This window comes from Spodoptera frugiperda, chromosome 18 (assembly GCF_023101765.2).
Source record: "Spodoptera frugiperda isolate SF20-4 chromosome 18, AGI-APGP_CSIRO_Sfru_2.0, whole genome shotgun sequence".
Lineage (NCBI taxonomy): Eukaryota > Metazoa > Arthropoda > Insecta > Lepidoptera > Noctuidae > Spodoptera > Spodoptera frugiperda.
This window is the reverse complement of record NC_064229.1, coordinates 455,985-481,158: the sequence shown is the minus strand read 5'-3', so window position 1 is coordinate 481,158 and position 25,174 is coordinate 455,985. Positions and strand designations below refer to the sequence as shown.

The 25,174-nt window shown below is 36.1% G+C and overlaps 1 protein-coding gene across 1 annotated transcript in view; it reads left to right on the top strand.

The window, feature by feature from the left end:
- The first annotated feature begins 17,168 nt into the window (after window positions 1-17,168).
- LOC118278165 (F-box/LRR-repeat protein 7) overlaps window positions 17,169-25,174 on the top strand; it is an 81,625-nt gene continuing 73,619 nt past the window's right edge. Inside the window, exon 1 of the mRNA XM_035597262.2 lies at window positions 17,169-17,620. The gene's annotated coding sequence lies outside the window, so the exon portion shown is untranslated. The remainder of the gene's footprint in view (window positions 17,621-25,174) is intronic.

Here is a 25,174-nt window from a genome sequence, read left to right as displayed (position 1 = left end):
CTTTAATTTGACATAACTTTTTTATTTATGAACCGATTGACATGAAACAAACACTAAATGTAAATTTAAGCATCCCACAATATATTCGTGAAAACCGCATCCAACTCGGATCAGCCGTTTTGAGATTAGCGCGCACAGACGAACAGACAAACAGACAAACAGACAAACAGACAAACAGACAAACAGACAAAAAAAAAGTTAATTACATTTTTGGGTTCGACATCGACATAACAATAACCCCTGCTATTTTTTTTATTTTTATTTTCAATGTACAGACAGCACTTTTCTACGATTTTATTATTTATTTTAATTAATCCTAAATTAGGCACTTTTGAAACGTCAAATTGAATTGTCCGTCAGTCTGTCAGTGAAGCTAGGTGCTCGTTCCAAAGTGTAGCTTCGAATGGAGAAGAACGAGCAAGAAACGAAATTAGAAAGGTAGGTAGGACTTTGTATAATATAAACTATATTTGACACTCCTTACTGAAACTTCGTAGTCGGAAGACAGGCGACGCTTTCATTTGCTAAGCAAAATTTTGAATATTTTTTTAGCTGACGAAATGAGAGGCTGAATATTTAAAGCACTCCTAAAATATTCTGTAGACCTATTACGTTTTAATGTAACAGTTTATTGTTGTGGCTTCAGTAATATTTTACGTTTTAATGGCGTAATACGGGTTGTTTTATAGTCTGTACAACAATTGGAAAGTTTGATAGGGGTGGGGTTATTGTTTCTTTGTAATTGTAACCGACCGACTTCAAAATGTCGTTGGTTTAAGTTTAAGGCGTTTTAAGGCGGTTTAAGGCGACACCTTCTGGTGCACGAGGTTGCGAGTTCGAAATAAGTACCATTGGGAAGTTTTTCTGAGTTATATGTAAGTACTAAGGTACTTTCTAAGATTTTTAGACACCACTGATAAACAGTGAAGGAAAAATCTTGAGGAAACCTGATATAAGCTCGGGTGATTCATTCATTTCTAATTTTAAGTTTGTTGTAAAATATTACGCAATTTTGTTGTTGGGGCTGTTTTTTTTTAAAGATTGTAACTAGCAGACGGGTCACCAGATGGTAAGCAATTGCTGCCGTACATGGACACCCGAAACACCTGGGTCGTTACAAGTGCATGACTGGCCGTTTGAGCGTTTGGAATTTAAGGGTTGTTGGGGAATTGGGGATTGGGAAAATTGGGAAAGGGGAAAATTGGGCCTCCGGTATCCTCACACGCACAACGCAAATGTTGTTTGATCAGTCGGTTTTCTATGTTACCACACTATTTGCGTCTCTAAGTATTAATAATTAATATTTCTAACGATAGCCATTCTATTGCTTCATTTGAACGTAGTGAGGTACAACATTTTGTCTATAGATAAACAGTCATCTCAAATCAGGATCTCTACAATAAGCCGTAATGATCGGTGTCCAAAAAGGAAAAAAAGAAACAAAAATTCCAGTAGACGAAAGTTAGTCGGTAAGAATAACAAAGCGAGTCGCTTTCGGTAACTCAAACACAAACATCTTATCTGAATCTTAAAATTTCTATCAAGAAGGACACATCATTTCAAGATATACATTCTTGGCTAACCCCATACTGTGTTACCAATTTAACAATGCTGCCATCTTCACTTCTATTTTCAGTGGGGTAAGGTTTATTTTGGTTTGTGTTGATGGTAAATGGTTGTGTAGTTTATATAGTTCATCAATCATATGGGGACATGAGTGTATCTTTTGTAATAGTGAACAGTAACATTTGGATCGAGTGCAGTGGTTTGTAGCATTGGTGATATTGTTTAATTCTAGTTTTTTCTTTGGAAGGTCCTGTTATTTTGTGTTTCCCATGGTACTTTCAGTCTATTTTTAAAATGTCTGGTGCTTTCTTAAGCTTAATGAAAGCAAGCAAATCCAGTTCCTACTTTACTATTTAAGACTAATTTCTAATGCATTTTGCTAATTAGCCATGGCCTTTCTTTTAAAATACCAGATGTTATCTACTTAGTACAGTTATCAGAGTCAATTTTTTTTTCATGGAATAGATGGCAAACGAGCAGACTTGTTATCAATATTGATTCAGTACTTTAGGAGCGCATAACAAACAAACAAACAAATTCACTCTCGCATTAGTAGATCTTAGTAAGGATATCATGATATCTGTTTTTTTTTATGATATTTTTAACGCACGATTGGTCATGTGATGCATGTCATAGTATGTGTAGGGTTTGTCAGATATGTGGTATAGATAGGCATACGTATATTTTTCGTGCAGTTGGGGCCAGTAGAATTCCAGAGCAAGGCTCTGTCTTGCACATGCTGAACTGGTGCCATTTCACCGCAGACATTGGAAATATGTTTTATACGTTCTAAACACAATTATTATCGTCAGATCTTTGCATAAACTGCACCTACATGTCATTTGTTTTTTTCAAGCGTATGAAATAAATGTTCTTTCTTTCTTTTAAGTTACAGGTCCTGATAAAATGGAACTGAGTTATGGTATAGTTTGACAGTGCTGTCCGTGCGATTGTCCGATCTGGTTATCAAACGAAGGAACTCGTGTTTAATAGTTTAAGTTTAATAACCAATCGTTTCTCGCTACTTAAACAGTTCGATTACCTGCAAGTGCGACTGATCAGCAAAGGGGTTCGGGTCTGGCTAAGTTCAATTAAAATACTTACACAATTAAATTAAAATACTAAGGCCGGGACTCCTACCAAAGCAGAGATGTGTGCGGTGTCAATGTGAAATGCTAAGTGCGACAAGAGATGTTTTATCAGCTCGCGGGTTCCAGCAAAGCGGAATGTGTGCTTGCTTGTGCTGTGCGAAAGAATGTTTTTCAGTTCGGGTGCGGGGAAAGTGGTACTATGCAAGATGGCCGGCCGGCGCGCGCGCGGGGATTCTTGGATGGGTTGCTAGCGGGCGAGAGGGGGAGGGTGACATCGCTGACTGCACGCCGCTTTACATCTCTCGTCTCCACTGCGCGTCGTCCGCGCACAGCTCACATCTCCGCTTCCATCGCGACATACAAATATTACACATCTCCGCACAGCGATCTCCACTGAAGCTGAGCGGAGAGGAGACGTGTCAATAACTCAATTCTATTGGTTGTTTAAAAAACATCTCCTCTTTAGCTCGTCTCGTCTCCGCTTTGGTGGAGTCCCGGCCTAACTGCCGTACTCTTAGTTATCTAATGGTTATTTAACCCGATTATAAGCAATTGCTTTTTGTTACCTGTTGTTTAATACAAAATCGTAATCATTAAATGTCTCTCAATGCGGCAGTAAAACAATAAGTAGGTATATTTAGTGTATATGAAAGTAACATAATAATTAACGAACAACAGATAACAAATGCCACAGACGAGTCACAATTTTCGAAGTCCAGCAAAGTATTTCAATTAACAAAATTCTCAAAAAATACACAGAATCTTAAAAAAAACATTTGACCATAACAAATAACGACTCATAACTAACATTTCATGTCCAAACGTTCCACTCAAAATTTCAACCGAAAACGACAGGACAATAAAAATTCACTTTTAATTTGAATATGGGGGAGATTGGGGTTGATTGCCTCACAAATTAGTTACTGCAGGGATCATAATACCGGAGCTGCGGACTACCTAGCGGGTTTACCGGGGCTCCGGCTTGAAAAGCAGAAGTAGGAATGGGGTGGTTTTTAGTCAGTAAAAGTCTGACACTCCCTCTCGCCTCACCTAAGGCGAGAGAAGTCATTGGATGATTTTCAGGCAAAAAAGGATCATAATATTCTATATGAATATGGCGGAAATCGGGTTTGATTGTCTCAGGTTAGTTGTTACACGCATCATACAATTGTACATGCAGGGATATTTTTTTTTAATTCCGGCAACATGATTGGCACAGTAGTTGGGCAATTGAAAGCTGTCCAACAGGTCGCGAGTTCAATTGTCAATTATCAATCTACAAATTGCTATCCCGTGTAATGTTATGTGTATGTAAACTAGTGTGTAGATTAACTTTTGTTGTGTTTCGTTGTGTGAGTGAGGTTACCGGAGACCCAATTACCCCTATTCGCAATCTTCCCAATCCTCGATTCCCCATCAACCCTTAAATTCCTAACCCCCAAAAGGCCGGCAACACATTTGTAACGCTTTTGGTGTTTCAAATGTCCGCTCGTTTACTGGCTTATAAACATATGATAGCTGTAGTTAAAACACATCACCCCATTCTCCTCTAAACAAAAATAAATGTCTCATCATAATATTTACGTTAAACGAGTTGAAATATCGTTTAAATTAATATAATCATGGAGGACGAGAAATATTAGCGAGAACGGTCGCAGAATGATATGTTAGTAATGTTTGTAATTGCGACGCGCGCACGATTGCTCACAATTAGTCGCAAATTAGTGTCTTAGAAGTGGCGCCGTGTGTGGTAAGGCAAGTAAACGTAGCTTATGCGACATATGTGAGGTATGTTGTGTTACTGTGTGTCTTTGCCGTTATCAGTGCTGTTTGTGATGGAAAAGGTTCATGGATTACGAGATTAATATAATATTACGCTTTTTTGTTTACCAGCTGGTTAAGCAGAGTACCTCAGTGAAGTAACACCCTCTTTTCACTTGTTGTGTAATGAGTCCCACGTTATAGGAGTAAGCCTAATATCATATAACATATGCAACGTTACGCCTTTTATTCCCGAAGGGATAGGCAGAGGTGCACCGGCACATTACGCCATGTGATGCCACTGTACAATGTGCACCCACTTTTCACCATTTGTGTTATAAGTCCCATGTAATACTGGGTACAATTCCAGATTCCGTGTTACTACTGAGAATTTTTTTCAAAAAATCGAAAAAGCCCAGTATATGCCTGACGCGGGAATCGAACCCGAGACCCCTGGAACGCTCGACCACTCGACCAACGAGGCAGAGTACATTTTACTGGACCTATGTATACCGGCTTTGATGACTAACAGACAAAAGTCTTACACAAGAATCGAATCCTCAATACCGTCGCATTTAAATCCCTATAAAAGCCTACCAAGATCTCGGTGCCATATCAGGCAAATTGAATAAGTATGTGCTTAATAAAGTTGTTGTGTCCATTGTTGGTTCGGCCCGTTGCTTAGCAACCGACGGTAAACATTACAATGTGAAATATCTGCCGTGAGATATAAATAACTCTTTAGTGGGTCATTGCATGGCGCCGCAGTCCGGCTAGGCGGGGCTCACTGACTTGGTGATAAGAAAGCTTTTTGTGGTACTTACGTAATATTTTGTGTTGGTTTCTGTTTCTGGTATTTTGTTGTGTAATTATGTTGTTTATTATTTCTGGGTTGGTGACGTTTGTTTTTGTGTGATTTAAGAGTATAGGTTTAGGGTGCTTTTCCACTAGAAATGTGCTATGCTACGTTACTGTGCGTTTGGCACTGGTGGAAACGGGTTCAACTAAGATATGTCTTTTATATGGAAAGATGCGTGCTATAGATGGTTTCCCTACTATCGATAAATTGCATACCCAATTTGCGCATCTCCCTCGTGCAGCTACATAGGTTAGTATCAGTGGAAACGGTCACATAGTTTCACAGTTTAGCTATTATATCTTTGCAGCATAGCTACATAGCACCATCTTTGATTGAAAAGCACCTCTTAGTATAAATAGTATAATCTATGAAAGCACCCTTATAGTCTCTTTCACGGATGATCATGGCGTTTGCAACAGTGCCGAAATATCGGAAACTCATAGACATAAATAAATATGGTAAATATCCCGTCTCAAGTTCTAATGATAGTGTTAGTGACCATGTCAGTTTAAAAACTTATTAATATTGTTATCCAATTTGTCCGTCCGTATGTATAAATCCAGTTGCATTGTTATAAGCTCAACTCGACCAGTTATGCAACGAAACAATTGCACTATAACAAAAGCATTACGCTCGCTACTAACATTTTTGTCTATTGAGAAAGTAAAACTCAATGTTTGGAGTATTTGGGAAGTATTCTTGGTATGATGGTTGCAAGACTGGTTGTAGGTCTACCTGGTAAAGGTTTGACTGAAGTACTTTCAGGTCTTTTGATAATAAACTACTGAAACTTATCACCAAGCCTATGGTCCTTTTCCTGCGCTTATCCCAATTAACTTGGGTTTAGAACGAAAGCAATCTTAACTAGAAATAACGGTTTATTCGCTTAAATATTCTTAGAAAAGCTCTACTAGTTTCGAGTCACAGAGGGACTCTTCATCATGAGCAGTGTGCGCAGAATATTTAAGTGATTTAACCGTTGTTTCTAGTTAATTTAGTATGTCTCAGGATAGTTATTACAAAAGTTAGTTATTACGAAATGTCTTCACAATTTATCTCGCTGTCCTTCCAAATCACTCCTCACAAATTTCATCTGTATCTTCTTGGCTTGTCCTCTTCCATCAATCCATAATTGATTAAACTAAGTTCAGGTTAGTTACAGGTCTTACATGCTGGTTTTATTATAAAGAAAAAACACTGTTCTTCAAATTGCCTAAATATAGACACCAATCTTCATGTAAGATATGACTGCTAAATAGTTGTTTAGCATGCATAAAAAACATACTGTTTCAAGTATTTAAGTCAGTCTTAAGTTTTATCCTGTTGTAACTCTTGCAAAGGGTTCGTCCAATCGCATGCAAATAACAATATTAATAAAGTAATGTTAATTGAGTCTCTTGACTTGGCTGTGGCAGTCCTTTATTTCTACTATTTGTTTAGGACACGCTAATTGTCGCCGTTGTTTTCAATGTCAACACAAAATACAATTTGTCACAATACCGTTTACTTTTATAATTTTTATGGAGTCCTTTTTGTTGATTTTTTAAATGTAACGTAGTTAAAGATCAAAATTAAAGAACCATTACTCATTAGACCATTTACCGAGCTGTTGTTTGCATGGTCGTTGTTTAGGTGGCCAGGCTTCTTACCTCCATGGAACAAAGGCGTGAGTTTATGTTTATGAGTATGCAAATGAGAGGGATTATATATAAAATGGACAGTGAATCTATGTATACCCCTTTAAGTATAACAGGTGTGATATTTTATTATAAAAATACAAAAGAAGAGATTTGTCTGAAGTTTGTATAAGTCTACACATTTGCCAGCTGACGTGTCTCTTTACGAACAAAAATCCACAAGTGTTTGTTTTTTACAGTCTATTTAATTCGTTCTTCAATAAGCTACTACGAAAAATTACGAAAGGCTCAAAAATTCTAATTATACTTTACTCAAGGTTTTGCAAAAGTGCAATGATGGCACTTCACAAAACAAATGGTGGTTCAACCCACGCATCACATTAAACGTATTCTGAATCGACTCAATCGACTTTTACGAGTTGCGTGGGCGCAGACATACACATTCTTTTGTTTCGCTTAATTTAACATTTATTTTGTGCTCAAGCAAAGCTGGACAAAAGGGTTGGATGGTGGTTTTATCAGTGGTTACTGGTACTAGAGCAAGTTAATTGTGTAGTTGTCTGGTGGAGTAAATTTATGGATTTGCTTTTTGATCTTGAAATGCTTCGTTCTTCATTCAAACTTTTATAATGTTTTTTAATAGAATAGGAGGCATCCGAGTGGGTATATCGTTTGAAGATAAGTGTTTAATGTCGTTTATAATAAGTACTTGTAATATCAAAGCAGATGTTATTTTAATAGGCTTGTTAGTTGACCAAAATATTTATTAAGTTCGTGTACTACAAGCTGTAGCCTCTCAGAAGGTAGAGAGGCGATATTTTTATTAAACACTCGGACAAAAACAATTAAATTTCGAAATAAAAAGAACTTTAAACACATAAATATAAAACTGGATTTAATGATAAAAAGTTTCATATCTTCATTGTAATTTGACCTTAGTTACGAATGTAAAAGTCGTAAAAGGTGTAACAATGTTTATTCAAAACTTGCCCTGGAAAAATCAACCTTATTACTTATACTTAAAGGGTGTAATAAAGTTTAATTGTTCAGAAAGATGCACTATTACATTTAATTATACGTTTCGTGCTAAGTCAACAAACTATTTGCCATAAAACGACCTATTGTGTGTTTGAGAACCAAAGCCTCAAACGCTCCATATAAAAGACATAAACGCGCTCACACGTTTATAATCAGATAACATGATAGAAATTCCTATCAATCTTTATGAGCTACCAAAAATATATGTAAATAGATTATTCTTTTTAGTTATTTTAAAAGCTATTTAGTGTTAATGCTAATATGTGTTTTATTTTTCTAGTCTTTGATACCAATGTTCATAGGAAGTTAATTAATTATAGCAATTATACATAATTTGACTAGTCATATAATTGATACTTTACGACTTTGTATAAAATAGATCAAACATAATTATCGGCGCGTCTGAAAATAGGCTTCCCGCTGAGTAACTGAGACAAAATAAAAAAGATAAAGATAGATATACATTTGCATTTTTGAATATTATAAGTAGCCGAACACGTATTTTTAAACCTTTTTAAAACTGATGTAATTTGTACTACAATGTTTTCTCAAAAGTAATTATCATTAATTGTCCGGGTAATTTTCAAGTACATTACAACATAATTAAGAACATACCTTCCTGTAGTTATAATTAGTTTCAGCGAAGGTTTTAAAACAATTAGTTAAATGCCAGAGAGTTTCATAACTCACGGAATGATCTGACGTTGGGATGGTCAAGTGGGGTTTGTTTGGTTGGTCCCGGGTTCTGCGGGAGTAAGGGTTTTCTGTTTAAATATGAATGTCGGATGTTTGGTTAGGTTAACTTGAAGATATTTTTCATAGGGTAAGTATTTTTTTGACTGACTGCACAGTTGGCACGGTAGTGGAGCCGGCTGCCTCGTAATGTGGAGCGGATTCGATTTCCGCACGATGCAACTCTTTGTGTGATCCACAATATTGTGTCGGGTCTGGGTGTGATGTGGATGTGAAATTGTATGTGAGGGGCAACGTTTCTTTAAGAAAGAAAACAAATCGTTTATGAAGGTATTAGAGCTATTAGTCATCGAACTAGAATTTGATTTGTCGTATCAAAGAATTGATAGATTTTAAAAAGACTGGAAAAAGTAGAAGGTGGTCGGAATTGAGTGTTAGAAGTTTCTTGCAAAGCGGTATAAGAAAGAAAATAATAGTGACATGACAGTTATGTGATTCGTTACCGTCAATACCCTTAGTACGAGTTTGCTTTAAGTTTAAAATAATCGAAACGAGAGCGCGTTCGGCGCTCTGATTGGTTGGTTTATTCAAGCCGGCCAATTAGAGCGCGAACCTTCTGGTACTCAGATTTAAAACTCGTACTAAGGATACAGATTCAGAAGAATAGCAGTCGCAAAATATACTCCTGAAAGTCATTGACATCAAGTTACTCAATATTTATTTCAAGATTGACAGAAAAATTAAAAATATTTGTAGGAAGAAACCACTACGAATGTAGGTGAAATTTTTAAACAAAAACACCAAAGCCTGTCTCCGCTATAATTACAAAACATGTATAGATACATACCCTCTATATAATATACAAGTACACATACATACACTAGTGGTTTTACAAAAACCACATAATGCATGTATCGGTGCAGCCAGATAATCGAACCCGGGGAATGTTTTAATTAGGTTAACGATTGGGAGCGGGTGGAAGCCACGTGACGTCATGCGGCTAATGAACGTTCGGCTCCACAGATAATGTACGACGCAAGCACCGAACTCCCTATACTTGGGAAATATGTTCGCACACATGGATGTGATTTTGTTTATGTGAATTTTATCGGGGAGATAGGGGGTTAGGGGATTTTCTTTGGAGATGTCAAGTCTATCAATCTTCAAACAAATTTCGGAAAGGTTCTTTTAGTTCATTTTTCTATCACACCTTTGACACTTTTTTTCAGAGTAGTCAAACCAGCACTGACTAATGTGGTCCTCTCTATAAAAAATCTTGAAAGCTGATGAAAATTCTACTTACTAAGCACAGTTTTTAATCTAAACGATATAAAATTTTATTCAAAATATAAGAAAACACCATCATTCAGAGACAGTGACATATACATACAGAAAAATGCTAATGGTGTGACATACAGACAGTCCAATTTTATTTATATTACAGATGCACATATTCATGTCTCTGTTAGCTAAATAATCTTTGCCCCAAGCGGGTACCGTTCGCTATCGATACGCATTTCGATTCAATCGATGTTTAAGATTATCGATAAACGTTGATTTATTTTGACTGAGTTTTTTGTTATTTATCGATTGCGGATCGTTATTTCGCTGTGTAGCTGTGAGTATGTCCATAAATTAGATCCGAATGGCTTAGTGGTGGAATTCGCTAATGGTTTTCGGTTCGAATTTTTGTAATGAAGCATTCATTATTAGCAGCGTTCATTTAGAAGTTGACTAGTGAATCTGGTTTTGATATAAGACTACTCAAGTAAGAGTATAGGTATATATAGTAAATTAAAACTTTTTGACACATCGTAAATTTTGCTAAAACACTCTGTTTATAATGACATGCTAATTGTCTTCCATCTCTTTCTTTTATAGCTTATTAGTAAGAGACAAACGACGTCAATCTAGCCTAGTGCTCAACGATCAAGAGCTGAGTTTTTACGACATTCAAACGATAATAATGCAATGTTTCCTACATGAAACAAACAAACAAATAACATTACAAAGTTATGACCTCTATCTCGATGCAATAAGGTCTATTTTCCCCCTACACATATACCCTCAGACTTTATATTCAAAGTGCATTATATTTACTGGCTACTTAAACTGGTATCAACAAAACATAGGATCGTAAAATATTTTTAGAAATGCTGTAAATGTCAAAGGGATATATGCTCATTGAGCCCAAATACTACAGAGAATGGGCGACATTTTATATGAAGTGTGTAATAAATTACAGTATACATACATACAGACAGACAGACATAAAGAATATTTGTATGAGAATTATTTTGTTACTGGTTTATGTGTTTCTTTTAGATATTAGGCAGTGGTGTTACATTGTATCATGGACTTCAAGATGGCTACTTGTTTTACATATAAAATAGCTACAGACTCCCTTCATATTGTAATTGTACCACTTTCTTTTTTTCTTTGAAGAGAGTAACGAATGGAGTTTCTTGCTCGTTCTTCTCCATTAGAAGCTACGCTTTGAAACGAGCACCTAGCTACAGACAATACAGACTTTCAAATTGAAGTTTCAAAAATGCTTAAAATTATTAGGTAATTAAAATCAATGCGATGATTTTGACTTTGTTCGAAAACTTATTGACGTCTGGCATCAAAGATGTGTGTCATCTTGCTATGCTGCTAATGCGTCGTTAATATTGCAGTAAAAATCTAATTATTTAGGATATTATAAATATACAAGCCATAATATCACCCCTTGTTATCCGCAGAGTATCCATAGTGTATGAACTGTAACACCCACTCTTCACTGGTTACGACATAAGCTGCAATTGGTAGTAGGCGAGCCTTATACTTTACCCGAAGTCAAAACTGAGATCTTTTACACGACAGGTAACTGAACAACAAGGTAACTTGATAAGTAGACGAGTAAGAATTAAACACAACAATATGAGACATTTTAAAATAAAAGAAGCAAAAGAACATTAAACCTAAAATCAAATACCTTATTTTGATGATGGTGGTAACCATTAATAGTCCAGTTTTGGGGAGAAAGAATAAGGAATGTGAAATTCTTACCTTACCAAAATCACCCCTTTTTTAATGGGGGAATATCACCCAATAACTTCTCCCGCCTTAGACGAGGCGAGAGAGTGTCAGATTTTTACTGACTAAAAACCATCCCGTTCCTACTTCTGCTTTGAGCTTGATCCTCTGTAACCCGTCAACCACCCCTGTGGTTATCATCAGCCATTAACCCAGTATGGCAGTACTGGATCCTATAAAATAATCACCAGTCTCTCCGAACACAAAAGCCTGCACATCCCTTTAAAAGTATCCTTAACATCCTCCAAACACAGTTTAATTGCAAGAAAATAATCAATATTTGATGTTATAACGAAGAACATTTATTACTTGAGTAATATATAGTAATTACCTTGGGTTACATGATTGAGTTAAGTAATAACCAGTTGGGGACTGCGCAGACGAGTTACTTTTGTAGTTTTGTCCTACTGACTTGTCTCAACTACATCTTATCAGTTGGTATGATGTGTTTATGGTTAATTTAATTTATATTCTGTAAAAAACGCTGTTGGTTATACATTTGATCAATTTAAGTTTTTTTCCCTATATCACGTAATGTATCACTGTTTATTTTTTCAAGTATATAAATGGATGTGGGATCCCATGTAATACTTTTATAGCTGTTTATAAGTCATAATATAGATATAGGCGTCATACGTTTACGCATAAGGAAGATAGACGACCTGATTAAGGTTGTAGGGAGCTGCTGGATGCAGGTCGCTTCCAACTGACCTATTTGGAAGTCATTGAGGGAGGCCTATGTTCAGCAGTGGACGTCTTATGGCTGATATGATGATGATGATGATATAAGTCATTCGATATAGTTTGTAAGGCTATACAAAAGACCATGACAGGTTACTGTAGTCTATAGATCTTTGGTTGGATCTTTTTGTCTCAATCATGAATTGATTTTCGCCCTTACTATGGTAATCGAAACTTAGAAAGTCCCTCGTCTGCACAGTATCTTAGGAATTCTTGGAAATTGTATAAATATCCTCCTATTTTATTTTATAGCCTAGTCATTTTCTAGACTTCAAACCTACCACGTCTTAAAACGGCGTTATTGTGTACCTATTCTTTTATTTTCATTGGGATGAGTGAGTCAAGGTACTCGTTGCTCTGTCCATTTCTCTTGTAAATAAAAATCATGTTAGAAACCATCTTAGGCTTTATTTTTAGGTCTGTTTATCAGTCACTGAGAAAAGTAATTATTTATAGGATTTATGAAAACGATTGATACACTAAGATCAACTATATATAAGCTACTCTTTGGAACGAGCACACAGCACCTAGCTTCACTGACGGACAGACTATTTTTATTTCTTTATTTGTTGACATTTCAAAAGTATCTAAATTTTCAAAAAACCGTAAAGAGCCCAGTAATATTTTGCCCGACCCGGAAATACGACCTCGCACGATTAAAATGTGCATAAAATTTTTAGTATAACATGGTAAATAAGACCCCTTATTTACTTTATGTTCCTTAAGTATATTTTGGTAATTAGAGGGGAAAACTCAAGACTCTTTACTCAGCAGTTATTCCTTCAATCGCTAGATTATAGCAGATTAAAAGCCAATTCTATTTATTTTTCCATCTAACAATTTCTATAACATCCTTAGCTACAAAAACCAATATAATTGGATCCTACATTATATAAAAAACACAGTAATCCAGAATTGGCTGATAAATGGTCCTAGGGTGACACCCTATCACTTTGTGTGTTAATGTCATAGAGTGGGCGTTCAATTCTAGGACATAGCTATACTTTTTTTTATAAAAAAGCAAGGAATTATTGACATGACGATTTATTATTTGTTTCTTTTATTTTACAAGGTAGATAGACTGCATGGTTAGGGCGGTGGCTGGGTAACTGGCTGCCGTACAACTTGTAGACGGTTCGATTCCCGCACGGAGCAACTCTATGTGTGATCCATAAATTGTTGTTTCGGGTGTCATGTGTATGTGAAATTGTATGTTTGTTACCGCACCCAGGACTACGATACAGGAGAAAATCAAGTGTGGGGCCACGTTTTCTTGAGTAAAAAAATAATAAGGTAAGGTTTGTCGCATTGTAATTGCAACTGCTTAGGAAGATGTCTTAGGTGCTATTCTCGGGCCATACAAAGCATTATTAACTATCTATTTCCACCATTTGTGTTATAAGTCCCATGTAATAGGGGGTGAGCCTATTGCCGCATACTGGGCACAATTCCAGACTCCGTCTTACTACTACTGACAAATTTTCGAGAAGCTGAAAAAAGCCCAGTAATACTTTGCCCGACCCGGAAATCGACCCCGAGACCATTCGATCAACGAGGCAAGCAAACTTAGAACTTACAGTTGCATATAACAAAAGTGGCCAAAAGTCGGTATTAAACTTATAAGTTATAATTCCAACTGACCCCTTTAATAAAATACATGACATTACATCACTAACGACTACATCAACAAACAAACAAACAGCCTATGATTAAGTTTACATATAAACTACCGCGCACCATAACTAATTTAAACATGTTATCATCAAATAATGACTTATGATCACATCGGACGTTATTCCATACTTTTTGCATTCCAAATGTAAACCTCTCTACCACCACAATCTATGGGAAAGTTATTCCTGGAATGAACGATAAGGGAGTGCTTCCTTCGCCATCTTTGTCTCTCTCTAACATTCTGATTAGCCTGCGTGTGAAAGAGATGGCAGTGTTTAAGGAATGTCACACGGCATTTTATTATTATTCATTGAAGTATCATCAAGGAGGTTGGTTTTATTATGTTTTGTGTCAATCTTTTTGATTTTGTTCGCGATTTTTTTTTTGTAATTTGATATGGTTTAGTTAAATACTCTATTTAGATGACTAGTTTTTATTTTAATGTCTGTCTTGTAGATTATTTTAAAATATTAGACACATATTTTTTTATTTTCTGAAGGAAACAAATACTTTCGAAGATTCGTCACGCGATCTGAAATATCGTGTGACGTCACTTCTTGGTAAGTTTTATAAGTAGATATTCGTATTCCTATCCTTATCTACGTGTTGTTATCTTATATGGCAAAATAAAAAAAAAACGTGTCTAATATTTTTTCAATACCTAACTGACGGACTAAATATATTTTAAATTTTCATACCCCGTCATGTCCTAAGATGACTCTTTATTATATTTTGAGCAGGTAAAGTTGTTCAGTACTTACTTATTATATTTTAATCTTTTATGGTTATTTACACCCTCCTTTTATAAAAAAACCAAACTCATTGACATTGTCGATAATCGAATCCGAAACGGCTGGCAGTAGTAGCAAACATAATACTAAACAGTTAGATCGTAATTCTGCTATAATTAGAAAATTATGTTTTAATTAGTCTTTTATTTCTGGTATGTATAACGATACATACAATACATACCAGTAAACAACGGTTTACACAAACAACGGAATGCCGTATTTCATTTTATCAGCTGACTTTTTTTTTGTAGGATAAGCCGGTGAACGAGCAAACGGATTACCTGATGACCATGGACACCCGAAACACCAGAGGCGTTTGTGTGTGCTTTGCCGGCCTTTTGGGGTTAAGAATTTGAGCGTTGTTGGGGAATTTGGTTTTCTGTGTGGCCGTTGTATTACTCCGGACGAACCGACCCATTCGTGCCGAAGCATGGCTCTCCCACACTTATTGTACTACTATCATACACACATTATACGATACACAGCAACATTAGCAAACCAAAAACTCTTTTACTTACACCAATAAACAAAAAATACACTTTAAACAGTTCTTCTAAGTATTGTAAAAGCAATTTGAAATGCCTTAATTACATAGAATAGTAACATACGTTGGAATTACCGAGCGATCCCTGGGGCCAGTGATTCTAGCTAAGTCGATAACTGCATTTAAACAAAAAATAATATTAAGCCACTTAAGTATTTATTACCTAATAACATGCCTTGTTAAATGGATAAAATGTTGGACAAAAACAGTTGGTTGTATGAGAAAAGTTTTATTCATTTCTGCGTTACTCAGTCGTTCTTATAAAGGTTTTGGGTAGATGCCCTGGTAAAGCAAAGCTGTTGACGTCGATGTAGACGATTTTTTTTTAAACTCTGTTAATATAGAGTAGGTAATTATTAGTTTCCTTTTATTTTCTCAAATTCCTTACCTCCAAAAGGCCTGCAACGCACTTGTAGCGCCTCTCGTGTTTCAGGTGACCTTTGGTAACGGCGATTGCTTACCAACAGATCCGGCTTATACCATATGTATTATATAAAGTGAATCCATTGATACCATCTTTCTATTCTAAATGAATAAAAGCTCGATATATTTTTAAAATATAACGGCAAAGTTTATTTCTTAAACGTATTTTTTAAAATACCTAACAAAGGTGATGATACATCTAAAAGATTTTATCTTCAAAAAACCACTAAAACGTTACATAAAGTGAAGTCACAAACATAATTAATTAATTTTCTATGCAAAAGCAACTGTCAAGATTGTGTCTAGTCCTTTTATAGAAACGAATAAATATTTAAACACATCTACATATACAAAGCGGTCTATTGACCACCATATCTAAATACAAATTCATAATTAGATTATCTAACAAAAAATAGTCTTCCACTGATCGAAACTGTTCAATAGACTTATATTCGAACCAATCAGCCCGCTATCCATATAAACTTGCCAAGAATAATATCGCCAACCCGACCAATTTAAATATACCCATCTCTTCACTAAAGAAACCTGCCACGAAGGGTCATTTTAAAACAGGTCGAGTTATACCAAAACGACCGTAACTCTTACCATCAATATTATCGTAGTAAGACCGCTTCAAGTTTTGCAAATTTATAGCGCGTCATAAGAATTGTTGTTGTCTCTTTTTAATGTATGGTTAATGTGAAGTGCGAGAGGGATGGGAGACGAAGCTCGAGTCTCACTAGCGGGACATCGACCAGCAGCTTTCAGAAAAACTTTGGCGGAGTACAGCAGTGTTGTAACTTGGAAATCTTTAAGTTGAACTTTTATAAGAAGTTTATAAGAGAAGATGGTACAAGTTTTAAATGTAATTAGCCGCTATAAAATTAATACTTTATAGAAACAATAATTATAGATTTATGATAAATCAATCATTACAACATCAGATTAATAAAGACTACAATATATAAAAAACTTAAATAAAATAAAAACTTTACACTAATAATGTTACATTCAAACATATTTTGTTTTGCATAAAAGAACACAACCTCTCAAGTCCCAATAACGGGAATATAATATCAAAAAAACTAGTCATTAATATTATCCATATTTAGAAAATCCATAAAAATACCTTCGGCAATTCTCGAGTTACAACGCTATACTACTAAGGTTACTTGCCCCGTGGACATCGACAAAAACCGTGCAGCCTGCTTGTCAGCGTGTGCGTGTCGTTGTGTACCGACGCACACACACACAGCCGCGGCCGCATACCGAGCTGCGCGCGCGCAGGAGAAACCGTGCGCTTTGCATTCAACACTCAGTTGTAAAGCAACTTTAGAGGTCATCAAACGCTTTATAGGGACCCCTTATAACTTCACACGTCAAATTATTTTGACATATTTAACGAAACTAGAAAAATATGAATAAGTTAAAACGTTCCTCAGTGGTGTAGAACAAGTTAAAAGTGCCGTAACAGTTAAGTGCTACTTGAAAGTTGTCATAGTGCTAAGAACATTGTCATCCCGGTTCCGACGTGTTAAGTTTCGGTTAAGTTGGTTCAAGTTGAGGTTTAATTAAGCTAGTGTTAAGTGAAACTATGAGTGGTTGTGAGTTTAGTGATTGATACCGGCTCTTGTGTTGGATATGGAAGGATTGGTCGGCAGTTGAAAATGTGGGAAAACATTTCTTACGTCAAATCTGTGAGGAAAAAGGGGACCAGTGTATAGGTAAGCCTCATTTGCATGACATAGTCGTAACTTAAGTTATATTTAACTTAGGAGTACACTTTCTAAACAACTTGAGAGTTAGAGGAGACGGTATGTTACCAACTTCAAACCAGTGTGGTGACGATGTTGACTTTTGAGTTCTTACAAGGAATTCTACGAACTTCTAAGAAAGATATACTCTTCTAATAAGGTTCTTAAACGTCTTCTGTAGAAGTATGTTCTAAGTCTTCAAATTGATAAAAAACTCAGCTATTTTCAAAAACCTCCATTGAGTCATACAAAAACGTGTTTGGAGTTAGAAATGGCTATATTCTCGTTACCTTTATCCCAAGTCTTTGAATATTAAATGTAAAGCATAAATACATGGAAATTATTCCGTGTTTTACTTACTTTGGTGGTTAGTTTTATTTCTGCCATGTGTCAAGCACTTTTTCTAAGGCGAACAGCATGAAAATCCAGAGGATTTTGTCTTTAAACAGTGGTTTATAACTAGTAGTATGTGCTTTGTGTTTTAAGTTGTCAAGTTTTAGTTTCAAAAAACTTAATAAAACAATTTATAGACCCCATTCCCTATTGCCTTACATAACGGAAATTCTCCAAAAAGTACAAATCTCAACAACTTTTATTTTCAAAATATACAGTCAAAAAGAGCTGAGTCGGAAATAAAAAACAATTACGACGATATTTTGCCCTTCCGTGTAGTAAAAAAAAGTAGGTGTTCTACTGAAAATCTGAATATTTATCTACCCTTTGTGTGTGACTATGACGTTACTATGACGTTACGTTACGTAAGAGAAGTGGGTTTGACACTAAAAATCTGCACTTCTATTTATCCTCTTTGGTACAGAAGTTGCGAGAGAGACCTGCCAGGCTGCCGGGGCTCCGGCTCGTAGAGCAGAAGTAGGAATGGGCTTGTTTTTAGTCATCAACTGCCGGAAAGAAGAATGGCAGTTGATGACTAAAAACAAGCCCATTCCTACTTCTGCTCAGTCAGTCATTTAACGATTATTTAACCGGCCTTAGCAATTGTTTTCGATAGAGAATCCTGACTAAGGAATAGTTTAAGTTATTATTAAATGTCTCTGAGTGTGGTAGTAAGAGTCTGACACTCCTTCTTGCTTCACCCACGGCGGGAGACGTCATTGGATGATTTTCCTCCGTCAAAAAAAGTGTACAGAAAGAGAGACGTTATATTAAATAATAGGCATGAATTTAAGAAGAATTAACAAATATTCTTACAAACAAACTCTCAAACAGGGATTCATGTCTGTCGACCATTTAACGGGACTTAAAATTAGTTCCTAGAGCCACGTTTGTTTCCTTAAGCACCAATAAACCTGTAAATATATTTGACATTTAATATCTTCCAGAACAAGCACAGCTTCGTGTCTGTTTGTGACAAGTGCAAATTCCAAGCTTAAGGTTTCAAATTCGATTCCTATTAGGCAAAGTATTATTAAGTGTTTTTGTTTTATATATTGTTTAATATTAGCACTGTCTTCTACAAATTGTGATCAGTGTAAGATGGTGTTTGAGAATAGGTTCATTGCTCATTCTTCGGATTTGGGACTCAATAATATTATTGGTGAAATGTTACTGGGTTCACTCTTATCTCGACTTTTTGTCGAAGTATGAGAATGTTTGCCTTAAAAGCTCTTATCTGACCATAAAAGAAACCTTATAAATGACTTAAATAACAAATACACCAATGTAAGGGCGTACATTGTTATACTAAATACATTTTTCGATTTTTTTTTTATGGAATAGGGGGCAAACAAGCAGACGGGTTACCTGATGGTAAGCGATCAGCGCCGCTTAAGGACACCCGCAACACCAGAGGAGTCTTTATATCTTTCTAAACTTACTTACATAGGTAACTTACTTACACAAACAAACCTACAAACAATTTCCCAACATGCAGCCTTTTGTTACAAGTAAATCTCCTTAACCCCACTTTGAAATGGCCGTTCAAACTGTAACACGCTAGTTTATTTAGTACTTAAGTTGCGCAAGAGTGCATTAAACGTTTAAAATATAGTTCTCTAACTGGGTCTCCTAGTTTAGTGCTGTACCGCAAATGAATATATTAAATATGAAGCTGTAGTAGTGTATTAGCTACTATTACATAATACGAAATTTAAGATGTATGTTTGTACGGATGTTTGTTACTGGATAGCTCCAAAATAGCGTTACAGATCTGATTAAGATTTGAAGAAGAATAAGATATGATGAGCCTGAGAAATGTATGATTTACAGAAAAAACATACCTGATATAGTTACCTGAACTCTTGCCCAGATTTGTCTGAAGATTTGTTTATATAAAAGAAATAACTATTGTCTCCTCTTCGGAACTTGTTGATCACCGAAATTAATTACTAATCTCATTAAAGATTATCAGTTTGTCGCATGTGGTGGTCTATACTATTCCTATGGAAAGGAATTTCTCGTTGACAAAATCGAAGGCAATAGTTGTACATAAAATTCACTATATACGGCTAGATTAAACCGATTTACATTCAGAAGTTAAACTAGACTTACTTTCAACTCTATTTATATAAGAGATAGAATTGAAAATTGCATGTGATTTTCAGGATAAAGCTATTAAAGTTTGTCCCCAATATGTTTAGGTTCTGCTTATTAAAATCCAATTAGTTAGTTGTATAGGTATCAAATATTAATCTAGGAATGAAATGGGATTAAGATCCAAATAGATATAATCGGTAATTTATTCATTTTATTTGAGTCGTTAATATTTTAACGATATTGTAATTGGATAAACCATTTAACTGCCTCGTTGGTCAAGTGGTCGCAATTGCGACTGCCGGACAAGGGGTCTCGGGTTCGATTCCCGGGTCGGGCACTGTATTGCTGGGCTTTTTTAGGAATATTTCTCAGTAGTAGCATGGAGTCTGAAATTGTGTCCAGTTTTTGGCAATAGGCTCAATAAATGGTGAAAACTGGGTGTACATTGTATAGCGGCATTACGTGCCGTAATGTGCACCTCTGCCTACCCCTTCGGGGATAAAAGGCGTGACGTTACTATTTTTTTTTTTCAAAATAGATAATCGGTAATTAATTACTTTTATTTGACATTCTCCTTTATGAATCGTTAATATTTTAACGATGTTGTTATTGGATAAACCATTTAAGATTCATTTCATGTAGCATAACACCACGCCTATTTCCCAGAAGGATAAACAAAGGAGTAGCTACTTTTAATATTTCATCTTGCATCTCAGCGGATTTGAATTCCCGAAACCCCAAGCTCACGTGCAAGACGGGATACAAGGGTGATTTTCAGTTAGTAAAAGCGACAGGTCCCTACGTTTTTCCGTGACAAACGTCTTAAAGCGGGATTGGAATTAAATGCAAGAAATTTAATACATTTCATACAACATTTTATTTAAACGTAGCCTCCCCTTTTATTTTATTTAGTAGCAAAACATGCATTATTATACATATTAAACCAATACATAATGTATACACTATACAGTTAGAGTGATATATTGACAACAAAAAAGTACAATCGTTTTAATTACTTAAAACTAATTCTTCAGCCATCCATCTATTATGATTTTCTCCTATGTCGTGAGAGCGTTTGCGTTTACTACCATATACATACAACTAAGTTCACTTACTAATGACACGCAGACCCGAAACAACACGTGGCATGGCAGCTGTGGAGTCAAAATACTGTTAGTTTCAGATAATGAAGTAATGTTCAATATACCATAATTACCAGTACTATAGTTACATGTATTGGGTATACATATAAATGTGCTTATATGTGAATATATGTCAGTTTCAGTAACTTGCCTTTTTTAAGAGGACGTCACCATTCAATGCGTTCTCCCGTCTTGGAAGTTGTGAAACGGAGTGTCAGATTCTTACTGACTAAAACCCACCCGGTTCCTACTCCTGCATTTCAAGCCTGAGTCTTGGTAACCCGCTAGACAGTCCGCAGCTACGGTCCAGAACTTGCCTAGCAATACCTATATATGTCAACATATGTCAGTTCCAGTAACTTGTCGAGAAGTGCCAGAATACGACTGGACTTTGCCTGCGGCTTTCCCAATTCAATTTGACGATGTGTGAGACTGACGTTAACCAATTGTAGTTTGTTACTTGGTAACGTAGATTTAGATGCCAGCAGGTCAAAGTATCCGTTTGTGTTAAACTTCTTTATATGATTTTCAACTTTATTGATTGGAAATATAGTCGAAATTAAACAAAGATTAGAGTAGCTTGACTTGCTGGTCACTGTATTTGATACCCTAAATTTTAGAACTACTTTAATAGATTTTCAAGCTTACGTTTTCGTAATAAAGTATAAAGTTGACTGAAGAATTGTGATCGACTTGTGTATTTTAATAGGGCTTTGTTAATTCGGACAGGTATAAACATGACGTGACCTGTTTTGTACTGTTGAACTAAATCTTAGTCCTAAGAACAGATAAAGAAAATTGACCCTGTAATAATTCGGAGATCAAGACTCAAAAGTACTCAGTAATCCTCTATTTCCTCTTTTTCGGTTTTTCGAAAATTGGGTCTTATCGTAACTGCAGTAAAGTTGGTATTGCATTGTATATGTATGTGTTCCTCTGCTTACAGATAAAAGAGTGTGACTTTGAGTCTTATAGTCTCCAAATGATGATAAACTACATCAAAAATAGCTCATCACTAACCAAAAAATACTAATATGGCCATTGCTAAATAATTAAATAGTCAAACGAACTTACCTGTAAGTGAAGTTCGACTGTAATTATTCTTGTTGTTGCATTGTCCGAAGATGATTAGGAAAACAGTTGTAGTCTCGGCGTTAGTCCGTGGCGTCACACATAATTTTAAAGATTAAAAGCTTAAATTTCTGAACGCAGCCATGCACATTGGCAACACTGCGTCTGCAACACTAATTTCATTAAGTTCATAGCCATTTATTGGTTTTACAACATAGGGTTCATGTTTATATTTATATAACATGAAGGATCTGGTAGGGTGGGACTAATCATCTTCGGACAATGCAACAACAAGAATAATTACAGTCGAACTTCACTTACAGGTAAGTTCGTTTGACTATTTAATTATACTTGTTGTTGCATTGTCCTCTATGATTAGGAAAACAGTTGTAGATGTTCAAAGACCAGTTGTAAAAACAATAACCATTTGTTTAAAAATAACAATCAACAGAGTTATTTTTTAAAAAATATACACTTCTTAATTAAATAAACTACTCAAAACAAAATAGGGCCCACTTCGAATTAGTCACAATTTCGGTTAAAATATAATTATTTAAGTAGTTGTTGACAAAGTTATGCATTTAACCGTTAAGCTGACATGTTTAGGAGTGCATATCAATGTTTATATCGATAGCATTCATGTTGTTTTCAAGAGGGTGGCTAAAAAACTGAAGTACTCGAAAAAAACATCGATTGCACAAATTCTCAGTCACTTATGTTTTCAGTCTACACTAAACGCTGTTGTGGAACACTCACGTTTTTAACGATTTTGATTGATTCCTGTATTCATTGTGAACACTATGCCTGGTTTCCGCCGACATATGGACATGGAAACCGCTGCAAGAGCGGTATCTTTGCTTCAGGAGGGACAGTCTCAGAGGTCTGTGGCTATGCAGCTCGGTGTATCACGACGAGCTATCCGAAACGTTTGGGAACGATTTCAGGAGACGGGAAGTGTAGCCAGGAGACCTGGATCAGGAAGAGTTCGGGCTACAACTGCCCAGGAAGATCGATACCTAAGATTGACTGCGCGCCGGGAGCGTACTGTAACCGCTCGTACCTTACAAACTCGACTACGGCAATCTACAGGAACGAGGGTCAGCGACCAAACCATTCGGAATCGACTTCATGAAGATGGACAACGCTCCAGAGTACGAGCTATTCGACTGAAACTGACGAGGGCTCATCGTGCGGCACGTTTAAGGTACGCTCGCGACCATTTGGAATGGACCATGGACAACTGGAAGAATGTGCTCTTTACCGACGAGTGTAAAGTGAAGTTTTTCAGTGACGATAGACGGGTACGCGTGTGGAGAAGAGAAGGGGAACGTTTTTCTGAATCGTGCATTCATGAAACAGATCGTTTTGGGGGTCCCAGTGTTATGATATGGGGTGGAATTAGCTTATATGGCAAAACAGAGCCTGTAATTCTAAATGAAGGTACCGTAACCGCCTCCAGTTACATCGAGCAAGTAATCCGGCCTCATGTCATCCCATTTTCACAAAGATTGGGCAATAACTTTGTCTTTATGCATGACAATGCTCGCGCACACACAGCTCGTCTAACACAAAGAGCACTCTCTGAAGCCAATATCACCATCTTACCATGGCCGGCCATGAGTCCCGACCTCAACCCCATTGAACATGTGTGGGACCAGCTCAAAAGACGCCTGAAAGAAAACTACAGTGATGTGAACAGCCAGCAGGAACTCATAAACGCCCTGAAACTCTGTTGGGAACAAATACCGGAAGAAACCGTGACGCACTTGATTGAAAGTGTCCCAGATAGGCTCAGAGAGTGCATACGGAGCAGAGGAGGGCCCACTCGTTATTAACAATTAACAAATTCCATTCTTTTCCCCAGAATAGTCGTGCTTTACAAGATTACGTTCTTCCCTTATTTTTTGTAAATTTGCCTTAAACGTGTATTTTTTTGTTTAAATAAACAGAATTAACCAAAGTTTCAATTGTTTCTGTTTACAGTATTCCTGAAAGCCCACTTGAAACTTGTACATTCATAAAAACTGAATATTTTTGTTCAATATTAAGTTAGAGTAAAAAAACATGGTGGGCCCTATTTAGTTTTGAGTAGTTTATATAACTGAACAGTTATATATCTATTAACTGCGTAATTCAAACTAATTCCAAATATCATTCACATTGTTGAAGAAAAGGTTCTAAGAAAACTTTTATTAATTATTGGTCTGTTATGAAAAAACTTGCAAAAAATTTAAGACTCTCCAATCCAAGCAGCCGTTCGTCGTATTTCATCAATACTTCCCCACTTGCTGAAAACTGCTAATGTTGTTGCATGTCGGGTACTGTGTGTTGAAAATACACTAGTGTCAATTCCACTCTCTTCCATGGCTCTTTTGACCCAACGGCTGATTGTACTGAAGCACACAGCTTTATATGGCTCCTTTGTAGATACAAATAAGCTAGTACTTTTAAAATCACGTAAACCCTTTGTAACTTTTAAATTGTTGACCACCGCAGTGGCTGGACATACTCCTTTCCTAGCATTAAAGAAAAGGATCAGTTATAAAAAGTTGACCCTGTTTGGTCCTAAAGTCTTGATCAATCTATCTTTTACAAATAGATTGATGAATTGATTAATACAGTCTTGTTTAATCATTATATTAATAATATTAATCAGGGCTACTGTTTGAGCCCTTTAACCCGTGGCCAACGTTAATAAGGTTTTCTTGGTAACAATCTGCAGATAATTCTTTCTCTAGAGTATAATTCTTTTCAATATAATCAAGTACAAAGACATATCCCAAGTATTATTATATTTGGGTTTGGGGGTCTTAATTTA